At 42.2% G+C, this 18527-nt stretch overlaps 1 protein-coding gene across 1 annotated transcript in view; it reads right to left on the reverse strand.

Annotated features, from left to right (window-relative positions):
* The window catches only part of DLG2 (discs large MAGUK scaffold protein 2), a gene marked incomplete at its 5' end in the record, with an annotated part of 981693 nt that overhangs the window by 889240 nt on the left and 73926 nt on the right, over positions 1-18527 (reverse strand). The gene's annotated exons all lie outside the window — the stretch shown is intronic.

An 18527-nucleotide genomic window follows, 5' to 3' on the forward strand; every position in this document is an offset into this window, starting at 1 on the left:
ATTCACATGGTTTCTCTCCAAATTCTCCAGTTACTGAGGAGAGTATTTCAGCCACGTTTTCTTTTCATTTCTCCAACCACTGCTGCTATTGATTAAAGCCACTCACAGAGCTGCTGTCAGCTCGGGGAGCTCAGACACAGCTGCTTCCAGTCAGCTGCACACATTCCTGGTCAGGGAGGTATGGAAAGGAACTGGAACCCCAGCCACCTGTTACAACATATTTTAATAAGTGAGGCTGTCTTTTCTATGGAAATAGAAATTCTTAGTTATGGTTTATCATCAGAACATTCCTGGAATTTAGCATGGGACATTTTGTTGCTTCTCTAGGTAGATCTGATAGACAGAGCTCATTTGTCATGGACAAAAAGGATGAGCAATGGGAAAAGTGTGAAAAGTTAAGTTTGAGATCAACTTAAGTTTAATTCCCTCAACTGCAAAAAGCATTTGTGACATTGCAAAACCATGAAGTATTTCTTTCTTTCAGTGTCCCATATGGAAAATGGTGACTTTATCACTTGGCAGATGCACAAGTGCCCAGTGAGGACTTGGGCATTAGTACGAACAGCACTGTCAGCTCCATACCATGGAGGGAAGGAACATCTTCTCCCTGACGTTTTAGATGCAAGGCTATACTCATTTCCAATGCTCAGATAAACATCAAAGCCAATTTCCCTGCTGCCTCTGACTACTCTTAGAATATAACTTGAGATAAAAACTTGTAGTTATTGAAATTCAGAGAATAAGACTAAATTTTCACTGTGAGTCAGCCAAATTGATTTCTAGACTGATCAGTAGTCATGCATAATTAAAGCTGGGCTTTTTTTTCAAGCAGTTCACACATTTACCAATTATCAGTATCCCAGGAGTAAGAATCATTTTACTGGACATCCAAACACTTTGCCCATGGGTGCATACACCCTGACAGGCACTTTGAGCAAGAATATCACTTATGTAAGGCAGCTCACTTTGACATTTTACATGTTGAGGATGTTTCCAGCCTGATGCATCTCTAATTTGAATGGAAATATGAGCTTCTTGTAGAAGTCCAGGAAAGAATTTACTTGCAAATAGCCTTCTATAAGGTGACTTTGAAGATGCCAATGCTAGAGGAAAACACAGTTTTGGTGCATTTCTCTATGTTACATCAGTATGTCATGTTTCTCTTTGACTAGACGAGTGACTATTCTGTCATATCAAAATTTACACATAACATTCCAGTAAAATGATACATATGTAAGAAGTTCCCAGCACATTCCTATCTCTCCAGTTTCATGTCTCATAGAAAAAAAAAACCAGGAAAGCACACAAGCAAGGGCATTAATTTTTTTTCTACCAAACCCAAAGATTTAAGACCCTCAACTATTCACAGTTCCTTTCCTGATTTATTCTCTTCATGCTGCTGCAGATTCATGGAGCAACTGCTCAATTAAAGCTTCACCCATAACTACAGGCAGGAAGTATGGAAAAACAATCTCTAAATGTCATGGCTGGTTAAAATCATATTATAAAAAGTATGTTCCAGAGTTAGTTTTACGTCTGTTTAGTATTCTATTTTTAATACAGTTAGAAAGTAAATTAAGCCACTTACAGTGAACCAAAACTTCCCTTGTTTCCATGGAAATGGTTAGAAGGCTGATCTGAAGTTAACCAGACTGGTAAATACAAATGCTTGTTACCAGCAGCTTAATCCCCAGGGCTGCCTGTCTTGCGCACCATCACACCCAGGAACCTCTCACCCTGTGCAATGCTCCTTCCTGACAGCTGATTCGTAATCCAGACAGAGCAGGACCCTCTCAAATATGTGTCACACTGACAGGGGCAGAGGCCACCAAGGCTGCACACTCATCAGCTAAAAACTGTGTGTCAACAATAGAGTCTTTTAATATTCCACAATTCAAAGGATGAGCTGGTGCTTTTTTGTTTTAATTCTCTGTCATTGCCAGTTTTTCATCTACCACTGCAATTTTACACTGGTGTAATGCTTGTATCCAGTGAAATTACTTCTGCTTTTTCCCAGGGCAAGCAAGATCAGAATGAGATCATTTGTGCTTTATTTGTTGGAGGGAAATGATGGATCGCTGTTCAAATATTAATACTGACATTTGCTATGGGAAGATACTACATAATACATCAGTAATGCATAGCAAGAGTATTGCCTGTGGGTGTGGTTGCAGGGGAAGTGTGAAGGTGGCTTCAGAGGTTTTCTAAGGAAAAGGGAAGATATATGAATATTGCTACAAAACAGCTAATAAAACTCAGTCATTTGTGCCTCTGTCAATCTGCAAACTTCATGCACGTATCAATTTTTTTGGCCTTTTTTGGTTCAAGGCAGAAACCTGGCAAAACGGAAAGTGAGAGGCCAGTTTTGCTTGGCCAAAGTTTGAGTTCAAGCTGACCCAAAGGAGTGGATAGTGCTCCTCCATCCCATCTTTCCATACACTTCTTTTCACTCACACCAGACACCTCTTCCAGCTTCATTCCTTGTACCAGCTTTCATGCTTTGTCAGGCATTTTTCTGATGTACTTCAACTCATTAATTTGGCAGAAAATAATAACACATTGGTGAGGGGAGTTACTTTTCCTGTAGCTCAGAAAGTCAAATAACTCCAGCAAGGGATCAATGAATGCCAAAGTCAACATGTATGGCCAGAGATGACTGCAAAAAGCCTCAGCTGTGCATCTGAAATGTACCTCAACTCATTAGAGACCCTACCACACACAGAATCATAGAATTTCCTGAGCTGGATGGGACTTACAAGGATCAAGTCAGAGTTCAACTGCTGGCTCAGCATAGGACAGGCTTAAGAACCACACCATTTTCCTTAAGGTGTTGTCCACACACTTCCTGAACTCCATCAGGTTGGTGCTGTGAGCACTTCCCTGGAGAGCCTGTTCCAGTATCCAACCACCCTCTGGGTGAAGAAGCTCTTCCTAACATCCAACCTAAACCTCCCCTGACACAGCTTCAGGCCATTCCCTTGTGTCCTGCCACTGGACACCACAGAGAGATCAGTGCCTGCCCCTCCTCTTCCCCTCACAAGGAAGTTGCAGACTGCAATGAGGTCTCCCCTCAGTCTCCTCCAGGCTGAACAGACCAAGTGCCCTCAGCCACTCTTCATAGACCTTCTCCCAAAGGCCCTTCATCATACTCATGGCCATTTTCTGGATGCTCTCTAATAATTCATAAATGATTACTCATTTGTTTAAGATACTACTTTTCTGTACATGCAGGTAAACATATGCTTCCAGCTAAAAGGCTGAAAAACCCAAAACAAACCCAAAGCATGATGGACAGTGACTGCTTTTGCAGTTACCTTGTGCCCAGTTCAAACAGAATTAGCATCCACAATATTTATCTCACCAAACAATAATGAAAATAGTGGCAAAAATTCTCAGTTAAGCTGTGGATTAGGTGTCAATCCACCACCCTGCTGAAGTACCATGTATTCCATCACCAAGGAATATAAAATACAGTAAACAATAGACAAAGGTGTGCTGATGTAACAGAGATGCAAGAAAATAAATGTTTGCTTGTACAAGCCCTGTAAGCAGGTAAAATGCTCTTAGCCAGAGGTATTCAAGCCAGTATGAAAAAATCTGGAGAGAATGGCTTATCAAGCACTCTCAGAAGTACACAAGTGCATTATTTGTAATTGACACATAGTAGTTACTCTGATATTTCTGATGTGTCACATGAGGTCAAACCTTTTACCATTTTTCAAGCTGGAAAACAACAGCAAAACTTGAACTATCTTCCACTGTGACTTGAGTCAGAACAGAGCCCAGCCCTGACAGCAGCTGCACAAGAAACAGCTGGCAAAGACCTAACATGCCTGAGCAGTCTCATCACCTCAGCTTGTCAGTGTCTCAAGCCTTCCTTGGAAATAAATTTAAAAAAAAATTAAAAATAACAAAAACTGAAAGTAATTTCTTTCCCAGCCAAATTCTTCTGAACAGCATAAACAGGAGAAACACTCATCTTCCTGGCATACTATATCTGCTACTCTATCCCAAATAAAACAGCGTTTCTTTTCAAATACTTGCCAGAAAATAAACAAGCATAAAAGATAAGGAAGGGTATTTCATTTTTAAAAAAATATGAAATTGAATATTTTTTTAAAATGTACAAATCAGTGTTGCTGATTAATTCTGGGAATATAGAGGTACTGTGTGAATCAGAAACCTTTAACAAAACTGAAGGTTTTCCCCAAAGCTCAAAGGACAGTTTGAAGCTTGGCTCGCTGTTTTCTTAAGATCCCTGAAGCAAGCTGCCTTACAAGGACAGACTGAAAGATTCTGGTTTTTCAGCCTTGGAAATAAAAGGTTAAATGAGACTCTTAGAGCTGCCTCCAACAACTAGATTGGAGGGTCTGAAGAGGCAGGACCAAGCCTTCTCTCAGACAGGAATACTGAGAGCACTACAGGCACCACAGGAAATGGCTTTTCAATGCAATCAACATGACAGCAGCCAAATATTCAGAAAGGAGACCTGAGAAACTACAAAATTTCCAGCTAATAAGGTCCTCAGCAACCTGATCTAAGCTGGCCTTCCTTTGAGACAGGGCTAGACCAGACCCTTCAAAGGTCTCTTCTGATCTTAACTATTGCATGGTTCTACCTCATCAAAGTGGGCAGAGAAGATCATGTCCTCTTCTTCTCAGAAGTTTCCAGGACAGCACATATGTCTGGAAACCACCAGTGTTTTACCACATCTTTCTAGGAAGATATGCCAGATTAAAAGTTCCTAGTTTGCTACAGCCCCTTCTCCAGAAGGGCAGATTGCACCACCACAATCTGAAGTTAATCTTACAAAGCTGAAATTGTGGATTCAGAGTACATCTGAAAGTAGTCTGGACTATTTGCACCAGTGGAAAAAACTGCTCAAGTCAATAAACAGCCTACCTCCTTCCCTACACCTTAATGAATAGTCAAGTCCAACTCTGAAATGCTCCTTAGAAGTCAGGAAACTGTGTGACACAAGTAAGCTGAATGCAGCCTGAAGCTGTGCTTTTACCATAAGTCTAACTGAACAAAATTTCACCACTAGTTTCCCTCCCTGAAAATTTGGTTTCATGGCACAATTAACCTAATCAGCTGCCCCTTTGCAAAACAGAAAATTCTGTTTCCATTCTCAGACACAGTCCTATATTTCTGCTGATTTCCTTGTGCCAGCCTTGGCGCAGGTTTAACTTTAAGGTGAGATGACACAGACCTATTTTGTTGGAGGAAAAGTGAATACTTTCCTGGCTATAACTAACTTGCCTACTTGTGGAGCCACAGGAGCAGCAGTGCTGCTGTAAGGGCAGAGGGGACAGGAGAGGGTAACTATACTGCTGGGTGTTGCCTATAATCAGAAGGGAAAAAACCCTTACAACAGTGTTAGAATAGTAAAGTCAAAACCAGACCTTTATTTGGAAGCTTCCAGGTGTCTTGGTGCTGATGGACACAGCCAGAATCAAATTTCTACAACTTTGTAAGATCAATTAATTACCTGTACCTGTTTGATATCAGGTACATCCAATAGGAGATTCAGATGCCCCAGTAATGCAGCCCTGGGTCAGCCCCTTGGAGCTGGTCCATAGGGTTCTCTTCCCCACTTCTTATTACATCTTACTGTAGATCCCCTACTTGGAATAGGACTAAACAATATTTCAGGAACATGTTTAGAAAGTCAGCTTATTGTTCTAAAATCTAGGGGAAAAGGGTAGGAAAAGTATTGGAGCTACAGCCGTGCATTATCAACAAAGCTACAAATATACAAAAAGATATATGAAAAGCTCAGGCATCACAGGGATTTAGAGATCAGCTGAGTGAGAATTTGAAACTGCAGCTTGTAACGCAAATGTCTTCAGTGCCAAATACCAATGTCAGGAGAGGCCCCTCCAAGCAGTGCTGGGGCTGGCTCAGCAGTGCAGTCTCCTGGCAGTCCCATGCCAGAGAGCTGCCAGGAGCTGGCAGCTGAGAAGAAAAACCAAGGGTACTGATCCAATGGAGCATAAGTACTTTAGAGCTAACTTTCTAGTTTTAGCAGCATTTTGGACCAATTTAGCCTCAGCTGTATCTCCCTTATCCAGCACTTCCCACAGGTTCCCAACAAAACTGGTTGTACTTTTCATTTTGGTATTACCTGCCCGCCTCAATATCCTGTTCAAAAGGATGCAAATGGGAGTTTCACCACAGAGTGCAGGAGTAAATGATCCATATGGACTTGTGGGAATACCAGGAGCCTGCCTGGCTTCTGGCATTCAGCTCAGAACTTTGTGTATTCCAAAGAGACCATTAGATCATTTAGCCTGAACTGCTGTATATCACAGGACATTATATTTCACCATCTCATCCTTGCACTCAGTCCAACAAATATGTATCAGGTACAATAAACTGTTATTCCTTGTATATATGCCAGCCTGAATGAATGAGATATTGTTTTCTGAAAAGGCATCCAGTCACTTCCAGTATTTTGCAGCTGAGACTTCCTTGAATAACTCATGAAAGGGAGGGGAAATCTGACCACTGAATAGTAAAAGTTGCTGTTTACAGGACCAATATATTTGATTAAATTGGCATCCTATGGCATGGCATAGTCAGTTGCCAGTAAGGATGCTGTGATAAATATTTTTTAGAAGTCAGGGTATGGGTATTCAGTGCATGATGCCTACTTGGATTAATTACATTTAATTCCAAATGCTTGATTAATATTACAGTTTTATGCAAGCAATAGTGCTGTCCCATCCCTAGAAGTGCTCATGGACAGGTTGGATGGAGCTTTAAGCCACCTGGTCAAGTGGAAGGTGTCCCTGCCCATGGATGATCTTTAAGGCCCCTTCCAACCCAAACTTCTCTGTGTTTCTACATATGGTGATGTAAGGGGAATTTCAAGATGCCTTACAGCAGAGATGTCAGGATTACCATGCTCCTTCTCCAGGCACTAACCGTAGCTCACTCCTGTCTCATTTTCAGCCAAGACCCAATCACCTGCCCTCTGCCATCCCGTGGTTTAGCTCTTTAACACTGACATGAAGGACAGTGCTTGAGTGTCCAAAGCATAGTTAATGTCAAATTCAGAATTACTGGCTAAACGAGAGTGCCTCCATTTAAACAAAATATATGAGCCTTTTTACGATATGAATCTCACAACTGTTCACTGAAAGTCCATCATTCAATTCTTCATTATTTATCTCACTGTGCCTGCAAGATACAAAAATCAGTAAACCCCCAAGGCAACATTTCTGCCATCAAGAATTATCTACTGTTCAGGCATTTTCCTCAGGTGCAAGATAGTAATCATTAGCTGTAGTATTATAACTCTCTCATGACTTTCACTTCAACTCATGTATCTAGTCTGAATTTGCAGCACAGAAGATATTGACATACTAAAGGGAATCCAGGAAAGATTATCATGATAGTCAGGGGGCTGAAGGACATGGAACATGGCGAAGCAGCTGTGGCAACCAGATTTACTTGGTTTAAAGAAAAGGTAGAAGGAACAAGGGAAATCTCACAGCTATCATCTACAGCTACTTAATTCTGGGGGGGAGGGCGTAAAAAAGATGGAGCCAGGTCCTTCTCAGAGTTAGCAACAGTGGGAATTGCAGGTAGCACTTGGCACTGCAGATAATGCAGCACAGTAGAAATAGCGCTGAGTTGTTGTCACCTCATTGCAGGGGTTCCATACTGTTGTCTCCTTATTGCAAAAGCTTCATACCTTCTTTGGGTTTCCTCGTGGGCTGCTCCTCAGAGCACTAACTCTTTCTTCTTCACAAGGTAGCCAACTGACTCCAGGTCCCTTCCTCAGCCACCCAACCCACTCTTTTATAGCACTCTTCTTCTCATTGGTTATAGCTGTGGCCTGTTAAGGTCAGGCCTGTTCCTAATCTTTGATAATTGGCCCAGCTGCAACTCCTTAGGGGTACGATTACTTTCTACACTATCTTTATTTTCTTATATTCTACCCCCCTACACTGAGTGACCTTGGGGAGCGGTCGCTCCACTCCGGGCTGTTTTTCACCTCTTTTTGACAGAATTGTAGTACATGACGAGCACTGTACCTCCACACCTAAGCAACAGCTTGCAAGCCACGACGCAGATATATCCTGTAAAGGAAACTCGCCCGTCGGGCCACCCAGGAGCCGCTCTGGCAGCCACACTGCTATGAATAAGAAGCTTGACTAGGCCAATATTCAAGCAACAATCAATTTATCAATTAATTATGGTAAAGTATGAGCAAAACAGCGCTGGGTACAGTGGAGGCAGTTTTCCCTCCGACTGCACACCGATATTTGGGCTTACAGGTATTTATAGGGGTACTCAGAAGCTTTCTCAGCAGTTTCTATTTCTACTTGTTTTTATCACAATTCTATACACTGTTGTGATCTAGTTTTTCTCAGGATGTGTTCCAAAAAAAAGGAGACCCCCAGATGGTGGTGGCAGCCTCCGAGGTGTTGGTCCAGTTTCCGCAAGAACAATGACAAATCCCATCTGGTGAAGTCCAGCTCCCCAGATGTGGGTCCCCCTTGTTATTACAAGGGCTATCAGTGATGCCCAGCTTCCCTTGAAGTTGCAAATTCTTCAGAGGATGTCCCTTTTCCTTTCTCAAGCTGTTTTTCTCAGTTTTGTTAAGGAGTGAGATAAGCACATTTCCTTTCTATACATTCCAAAGCTATAGTTTCAAGGATACAATCAATATTCCAAAATTATACCTGAAAAGGTTACCGTTGCAGCACTCTTTAAGGCCTGACTATGAGCAAAGAGCAACATCCCGAATGCTGTAATTCAAATACTCCTAAATTAATCCAGGTTAATTGCAAGCAAACGCTAGGTTCAGAGGCCTTCTTTCATGCTTTACTTTCCTCAGTTATTATTAGAATTTGCAGTCATCCCATGGTTGGTATCCACACATATCGCAATCACAAATACACACATTTCCCTTCTGTGCCAGACACGAAACACAGCTTTCTATTTCACAACACTCACCCGCCTGAGCTGGGACCGAGGCCCCTTCGCGGCCGGCCGCACTCCACGCTCACAGTCACACCGGCATTCCTGACCTGCTACCAGGGATCCCATGGCAGAGCCTCTGACGTCATGATGCCTAAAATGATTTTATCTTGGCGCAATAATCAGGTAACAAAATAAGAGCCTGGTCGCCCTGAAGAAGGGAGCCCCAGGCTTTGCCCCTCAGGCTTGCAGCGCAGGGCGGCCTGGCCGCTCGGTCTCTGAGGGGCCGCAGGTGCCCCTTGTTACGGGAAGGGCCGGCTGCTCCCGGCTCCCGGCCCTGAGCCCAAACTGCAGCTGCTCACCTGTGTTCCGCCACTGGGCCTCTTCTAGCCGGATAGCGAGACGGGTCCAGGGTTCCTTCAGGCGAGCAGTCTCGGGCCGGGCAGCTCAGCCTTCGGCAGGCCGAGTGTCCGAGCCCTACGTGCCCTAAGCCTGACACCTTAGCGAGCTCAGTGATTATCAGCTCTTAGTGATTTTCAGCTCTTTTAATTTCAGCTCTTTGCTCGCTAAGATGCGGCCTCAGTGGCATCCACACAGCAGACAGAGAGAGAGAAGAAGGCGGCCTCAGAGATTCCACGATGGTTTATTTGCAGGGAGTTCGCAAAGGGTTCCGACGGCAGCTCTTCTCCCAAAATGGGCCAGGGAGGCTGCTTATATAGGGTTAGGGGGGATTGGGAACTGACCAGTTGTAAGGGTTAGGGAAAATAGCCTATAGGGTCACAGAGATAAGCTAGGCCAGAGGGCCTAAGTGAAGACTCCAGGCTTAGCTATACTGACTCAGCAAATACTTATCTCAGGCTTACATCCTCCACGGGCCCTAGCCATCTCAGTGTCCGCTACACTCACTGACACACCTGCCCCAGTGTGTGCCTCTACACCCCTCGCCCGTGGTTAATTCAGGGGTGAGATACCCACGGCACAAGCTGCCCGTGATGGCCACTAGCTGCTGCCACTGTGAACAAAACTGTCTCTCACCGCCAGCCTTGTGGTCTGACTGCCTCACAGTGCGCTGGAATTGTGCTTAAAAACCTGAGCTTCTTTGAAATATATGCCTATTTTTCAGGACATGGAGGCTCCCTTAATAGACAAGCTTAAAATTTACAATGCAGAAGTGCAAAGGAAGTGCAGCCAGTTAGCAGATGTTAGAAAAGGCCCATTTGAAAGCACAGCAACTTTTACAGGTCTCATGTATTCATTTTTCACAGCAAGGTCTAGAGGCAGAATGAGAATATCATTTTACGCAAAAAGAAGAAAAAGAAAAGCAAATTACAGGCACCACATTTTGTTGAACATTCAGTATTCCCACTCACAAATATTCTACCTTCAGAATAACTTGAAGCTAATGAAGCACAGCTGCTTTATATGCTTCAGAAGCAGATTAAGACACAACAGGATGTTCAATAACTATCTTAGAAAAGCAAATCCCCTAAGGTAACTATACCAGTCTAGAGAAAAAAAAACCTGCTTGCCAAAACTGGCTCTGTATTTTCACTATCTTATAATTCCTTTTGATTAACATATTCTCTTACACTGGATTCAAAAAAGTAAAAGCAAAGCTGATGGCAATTAAATCTCCATCCAAACCCTGCCCTGAGCTCTCTGCATGATTATGTGCTCAGCCTGAATTTACATCCTTTCCTATGTAAAACTTGTATCAAAAAGGGGGTGAAAAAATTCCAGCAGCAGTTACACAGTTATCTAAAGTAATGACACCTATTTAGACCATGCTTGCATTTCAGTCTATGTTGAAAACTAATGTTGTAGTTGTTAAAGGAAAAAAAAAAAAAAAGAAAAAATATGAGTGCTTTGGTGCTTTGCCAAAGTTTTCCAAACAGCTTTAGTATATACCTCATTTTTCATATATTGCTGTGGTGCACAGTGTTTTCCAAACTCAACACATTTTTAATTTAAAGTGGGAAAGAAGTATTAGAAAGCACAAAAATTCTGCAAATCTTAAGAGGAACAAATTTGCAGCTTATACTATAAAACACTTTATACTATAAAACACCCCTAGATTGTAAACATAATATTTCTGACATTTCAGTTTTACTTCAACATTTCCACCTCAAAGTTCTTTTTGAAATATTTCTTGCTATTTTCAAATCACTTTTCCAATTGCCTTTATACCAACACCACTGATGTGCATCACGCCTTGGTCAGATTAGGTCAGAGCCTGCTCCAGCTCTGGCAATGTAAATCTGGCACAGGTGACCTCAATTAAGGCTACTACAGACTGGCATGGCTGTAATTTAACACAGAGCTTGGATTCCTTGCTATATTAGTATCCCTTTTAAACACCACTCCTTTAAGGTCTGCACAACTGGGAGATTTAATTGTGTGTTACACTTGACTGAAACGCTGAGAATTAGCCCCCATTCTAACATTCACAGAGCTTTATTGTGGTTCTTAGCTGGTTTTCCATTCATCATCCCCACAGTTTGCAATGGTAGGCATGCTGTTTGCATGGATGTAAGCCTAGAGAAGATTCAGTGAAGTCTCTGGAGAAGTATATATTCAAAAAGAACAAGAGAGAGCACCCAATATTTCTATCATGCTGATACACAGGCCCACCTGTTATGTATATTCAATGCAAGGATCTGCTGCTTACTTTACAAGACCTTATTAGGGATAATGAATCTGGAGCCTTAGATCCTAAGGAGATTAAAAGGTAGCAAGTCTGGTGTGCAGATGCACTGGAGAGTGCACTGTGATGATTAAAGAAAAAAAGCTCAAGGTGAAAACTGTAAGGGGTCTTACTAATGATCACAGGTAGATAGAGGTGGAGTGTGGAGTGGGACAACAGGTCTCTTCCTTCTCTCATAAGTTAGAAACATAGAATTCTTGAGGTTGGAAAAGACCTTTAATATCATTAAGTTCAACTATTAGCCTGATACTACCAAGACCATCACTAAACCACATGCCTAAGTGCGACATCTACATAGCTCCAAAGATGATGGTGACTCCACTGCTTCCCTAGACAGCCTACTCCCAGTACTTGACAATCCTTTTGGTGAAGATTTTTTCCCCTAATATTCAATCTAAACCTCCCCAGACGCAATTTGAGGCCATTTTCTCATTTTCCTGACAGTTATTATCTGGGAGAAGAGACTGAATCCACCGGGCTATAACCTCCTTTCCAGCAGTTGGAGAGAGTTAAAACCCCTCAGCAGAGGTGTTTAGAAACTGCATGGATATCACTTGCTCAGACCCTTCCCTTACATAATTAAGCACCAGTGCAAACTCTATGGAGTAATCAAGCCTGCAGCTTATATACTCCATCCATATGTATGTTCTGCCATTCCTCCAGCAGCTGCAACCTGGAGGGAGGAATCACATCAGCATCCTACCTGCACCTGAGGGGATCATGATTCAGGGCCCTTGGGACTACTTTGATCCAGCAGGGAATGCCATGCAATCCTACGGTCGCATTCTCATCATGAGGGTTTAATGGTGCACAGAAATAAATGTGCATCACTTCACCACACTCTTAAAGCAGCATGGGCATTCACATACTCAGAGCTGACAGAAACAAATGTTTTTCAGAGAAACAAAAAAAAAAAAAATAATAAAGGGAAAATATTGCAAAAACAAATAGGCAGTTAAAATTTATTTCTTAAATATGACGAGCCTTTAGGTGGGACAGACCTGCCATACTAAAACCATTAAAAACTCATTAAGTGGGCTGTGGAAACTTCTATGAGATAGATATGAGATTTCATTGACAAAAGAACAAGACCCAACAGATGAAAGAGCCTGGGATCTGTAGGATTTTTAAGGTCTTTTAAAGTTTATTGTACTTTTTAAAAAGCTAAATTTTATTGCCATAGTCTATGGAGACCATTCCCACATCTATCTCTGTTTAATGGAGTGGTCAGAGAGATAACCAGGAAATTAATTTCTCATATGCTAGTAAAGGAGGAATTGACAATTTTCATTAGAAACAAAATAATGCTTGCAAATGCTGTGATTTAATCTCAGTAGCCATCCCAGTATCTTCTGCGTCCCCTCCCATTGCTTTCTGTCCTTTCCTTTTCCAAAGTGGATGACAGGCCTGGCAGTTAAATGACTTGGAGGGATATATGCAGGAAACCATCAGCACAGGCTTCCTGGAAGCACTAACATGAGCTCATTGCTCCAATTCCTTCTTCTCTAGCCCTCTGCACACAGCTATCCATGACTGCCATGTCACCCTCAGATATTCTCTACATAGCACATTTGACACTAAATCAGTTGCACATTGCAGTCCTGTTGGTGAAAATCCTCCCACTTTGTTCAGATCACATTTCAGATACAGATATGGTTATGACATAGTTCCAGAGTGGACAGTAATTGATTGATCCATCTTTTGGTAAATTTATATACACTGATACGTTATTGCAGGGAAAAAATTAATGTCTAGTTTATACATCTAATCAAATGTATATATGTGTGTGTATATATGTGTGTGTGTGTGCAATGTATCTAATTGATATAGGCTAAGAAATGGCACAGAAATTCCTTCAATGGGAAAGCAAACAGGAAAACAAAAAAGACTTGCCCTTGCTTCAAAGAGCTAAAAGGTACCAATTTACTTGTTAACTAGGGAAGCAGCAGAGAAAGCAGTTGTAATAGGAAGCTGAAGTCAGGAGGACATGTAAAAGTACCTGTTAAAACATGTTTGTTCTATACATAGTCCTATTTGTCAAGTCTTTTAATACAAAATGAAGCATTACATTTGTTCACTTCCACAGAAGTTGCATATTTCTGTGATTTTTGAACATGCCTCACCATGTACCATCACAGAGGGCTATCAATTCATTAATTGCTTCTTCCTCAAGACCACCAATCTTCCTTTTCATTAGAACAGCTGAAGCCAGAAAGGGAGCTGCCATTCTCTAGAGTCCACCAGGAGAGAATAGAGGGAGAGAATACAGAATACCACTACCTCTCACATTGAATCAGGGCCACAGGCAGAAGAGATGCACACAGGAAATTGAGTGGAGTCATGGTTAGGAGATGGGAGAAAAGACTGTGAAGGATGAGGAAGTGGTAAAGGGCAGCAGGCTATGCTGATGAGCCTGCTAGACATATGAGGTCAGAGGAAAACCATTTAACCCTGGAAGCAGATAAATTGAGTTCCTGCTAGTGGCCATGAGGAAGGAGGAAAGTGGCTGCATCACTTGAGAGTCCCTTAAAATTTTACACTCTATTGGGACAGGCAGATTCTCCTCTAAAGTCTTATAAAACCAGAACTGAAAGTAAAACACTAGACACATTTGTGATATTAGAACATCAAGGAGTGCTGGGGATCTGACTCATATTTTGAACACATAATGATGGCAATATTGTGACACTAACAGCTTCAATTTACAATAACAGAATTCTCACAGTATGTGTGATGGGAGAACACAGCTGCAAACACTTTCATGGGGAGTGTTAGATGTTTAGTTATCATTTAGGCTGGGTTTATGGGCTCAGTCTTCTTTCAGATTAAGAAAATGGGAAGAAAATAATACATTTGCTTGATGATGGTGTACCCAGGAATTACTGGAATCCATAATAAAAGGCATTATTAATCAATTTTATTACTGACCAACATTTTCAAACCAGAGCCTGGAGCAAGATCCCAATCCATACTAAGGGGGTTTAAGCATATTTGGTCCAATATGATATATTTTCCATTGATTTTTCTAGAAGCAGCCATAAAACATTTAAATTACTTCCCCAAAATTTGATCAAAATTAAAAAGAAGATCCAGTGCTGGATGTAGAAATATTTATTCAGCCAGGTATTAGAAAGTAAGCAGAACAATCTTCTACTGAAAGGTTTGGTTTCAACACAGTTCCTAGCTTCTGCAAAATCCATATAATTTAGGATCATTTGGAGGTTCAGGGGAATTACCTTATGGTGTGGAGATGTGGATGGAATTTAAATTAAAAGTATTTATGTCCTGTTCTATTTTATGCCAATGTTTAGTGTTACTCCATAAAGTAAACCCTAACATAGATATAAATCTGCCAGCACTGCATAAGTAGTGTCAATCCATTGGTCCTTACATGGATGCTGTTGCTGAATGGTCCCTAGCAATGCCACTCTTCCCGTGCTAATTTGTGCACCTTGGGCACAACACAATAGGCAATTTGTACCCAGAACTGCTCTACCAGCAACAGACAAAACAAAATATCTCTAAAATAATATGCAGCTCTTGTGGAGCCTGAAGGATGATTGAGAAAAGGAAAGAAAAAGCTGGGAACTAGCAGCCCCTGAATGGAAAGGCTGTGGGAAGGCAAGTCTGTCCTGCCCATTGCTTTGACAGCTGTAATCCTGACTGAACCCTTTTGGCACTTTGGACACAGGGATGCCACCAATAATACCTTTCAAGTCATTCCTTCTGTTACCTCTGCTTTGTAGCTCCTATTTATTAAATTACTGCTTATCTCTTTTTATATCTATTTTCAAAACAAGGGAACACAGAGATAGGATTTATCAAAGCAAAAAATAGCTCATAGGTCAGCTGCCCCAGGCTACATTGCAAACCAAACAAAAAGAATGCTAAGCTGCCTGTCACCAAAATCATCAGTTCCTGCGACTAAAAAAATATTTTTTTGCTACTCCAATGCAAAGGTCACTATTGACATAACCAAATTTTATCTTTGGTCATTACAAATCTAAGCTTTTAAACTTTTTTTCTTTAAAATGCTGGACAACATTGTGCTTTTAAGGATCAGGACATCTGGTTAGTGTTCTCCAGAAAATACCAAACTCTAGATGCTCTTCCTTATCCTCCTCTTCATTAATCAAATTAATCTTCATCATGTTTTATACTATGCTTACAAGCATGGAGCAGGCTGCCTGCATATTGCCTGAAGCAGATAGTGGGAACTGGCAGCCTGCATACAGGGAACTCATATCCACACCCCCTTGACCTTCAGGCTGCTGCAAGCATCTCTCAGAACAGTATTTGGTCTGTAGCAGATCTTCCTTTTCTGCTAATTCTAAACTTCACTGCTCCACAGGGCAGTATCAATCTGTGGTTTGTTTATTCTGATAGCACAGACCTAAGCAACACCTCCTTCAACAATTTAGAAGAAAGAGGTTTTTCCATCTGTCTGAAATGTTACACAAGCTGCTATTTAATGACCACCAGCTGAGTTTTGTGCCAAATAATGGCTACAATTGCAAGTATGGGATTTTACTTGTCTAAATAATTACTTTTTATCTCTAGTTTATGATTTCCATCCTTTGCAGCACACACCTCACATTTCAACAAGTCACTAATATGCACTAATACTTAAAAGAAGAAAAACCAAATATACCCTAAGCAATTTACGATGAATCCCACATCACTGACTGAAGAAGGTCTATCACGTCATCACAAGTTTTAGGATCTGCCCAGCTGCTGCCTTGACAGAAACACCTAAAACCATATTTTCCAAAACATTTGCTTTTGACAGCTGTATTGGGTTTGTGTGGCAGGGATGCTATCAGGTGGCTTCTGTGAGAAACTGCAAGAAACTTCCCCTGTGTCCAACAGAGTTAATCCCAGCCAGCTGCAGGACGGACCCAATGCTGGCCAAGGCCAGGCCCATCAGTGATGATGGTGGCACCTCTGAGATATAACTTTTTAGATGGAGGGGAAGGGGAGAAAGGGAAAGGTCTGAGAGAAACAGCACTGTAGACCCCAAGGTCAGTGAAGAAGGAGGGGAAGGAAGTGGAAGTGCGCCAGGTACTGGGACAGAGGTTTCCCAATGCCCTCTGGAAGGCACCCATGCTGAAGCAGCCCATGAAGAACTGCAGCCTGTGGGGAGGACCCATGCTGGACAAGTTTGTGAAGGACTGTGTCCCATGGGAGGAATCCGATGGTGGAGCAGCAAAAGAAAGCAAGGATGAAGGAATAGCAGAGACTACTTGAGCTGAACTGACTGCAGCCCCTATTCCCTCTCCCCTTGCATCACTGGAGGGAAAAGGTAGAGAAAATAGGGAATGACTTGACCCCAGGAAGAAGGAAGGAGCGAGAGCAAAGATGTTTTTAAGATTTGGGTTTATTTCTCATTATCCTACTCTGATTTCATTAGCAATAAATTACATTGATTTTCCCCAAGTCAAGTCTGCTTTGCCCTTGACAATAACTGGTGTGATCTCTTCTTGTCCATAGGTTGACCATGAGAAGACTTTTATTGGATTTTCTCTTCCCTGCCCAGCTGAGGAGAAGAGGGATAGGGCAGCTTTGGTAGGACACCTGACGTCCAGCCAAAATCAACTCACCACAACAGCTGGTTCCCCATGGGCATCAGAAAATGATGTTTTTCTTGTCAAGCTCTGAACTGCAATTAAAAACAGCAGCAACAACAGGCATGACCTACTCAGGGTCCCACAAATCCAGTGGTACACAGTGCTTCTGGCAGATGAGGGGCTGTTGAAGATGCTGCAGCACAGACCAGGCTCTCATGTGTGTGCTGTTCATGCCACAGGGAGCAAAGCCAAGCACTGCCTCGGGAGGCTGGTGCAGATCATTGCCAGCAGCGATGCTCTGGCCCCATCCTTGTGGTGTGGATGCTGTAGCCCACCACCAGCAGATGCTATTTGTGTGATAGGCCAAAGTAGATATAACCTTCACCTTTCCCTCTGTGCCTCCTCAAGCTGTGCCAGAGGCCCCTTCCTGGCTGGCTCACGGGGGACATCCTGATGATGTGTCATGCTCTCATGTTATCTTGTCTTCTCTGTACCACACATCCACAGCAGGCTGTAGTGGTACAGGACTTTGCACTGATGAAGAACTGGAGTTTAAACATACAGAAATAAAAGGAAAGGAAGATAGCCCTGACTTTTTGATTCACTGGTCTTCAGCATTTAATGTGTTGAAATAATTTTGCTACTCATTTGTGCCTTATAGGATGTGTCACAGAGTTAAAATTTAACAGACAAATTTCACTCCGTGGATTTGGGGAGCGCAACAGTCTGTTTGGTAGTAGCCAGGCAATGCTTTCTGAAGCAAACATTACATGTACCCCAAAGGTTTTGGGGTTTTTTGCTACTGAGAAGCACCTTCTGACCATTTCCTAGCTCATACTTTTCCATAGTCAAGAGCAGCTCCATCACTGCTGACAGAGAACATACAGGGCTTTGTGGTGCTTCATTCAGATTTGGGGTGCAGTTTACCTCAAAATGGGGCTCAATCTGTTTGCTGCAGCTAAGCCCTCTACCCAGTTCATGCTTCTAAGAAATTGGACACATCACCATTAACAAGATTCTGCTCAGAAGCCCTCACAAGTTCATAGCCAAAGTCACACCTGTTTTTTGGTGGGATGTTGAGGGTTTTTTGGTTATAAAATAAAACTGGAAGCAGCAGGGGAGTAACAGACCCAAGTAACTGTGTTGCCATTCATTGACAAACAGTGCACTAAAGTCTGTGCAATGTTAATTTGCTCATCCTCAAGTGATGCTCTACTGTTCTTGGTGGGTTTGGTATCAGTGAAGAATAATTGCTGAATAATACAAAGGTCCCTACATAGCTATCAGACTTTAATGACCTTTGCTTACCAGGCAGCACAGGA

This window comes from Fringilla coelebs (genome assembly GCF_963513975.1).
Source record: "Fringilla coelebs genome assembly, chromosome: 2".
NCBI classification, from domain to species: Eukaryota; Metazoa; Chordata; class Aves; order Passeriformes; family Fringillidae; genus Fringilla; species Fringilla coelebs.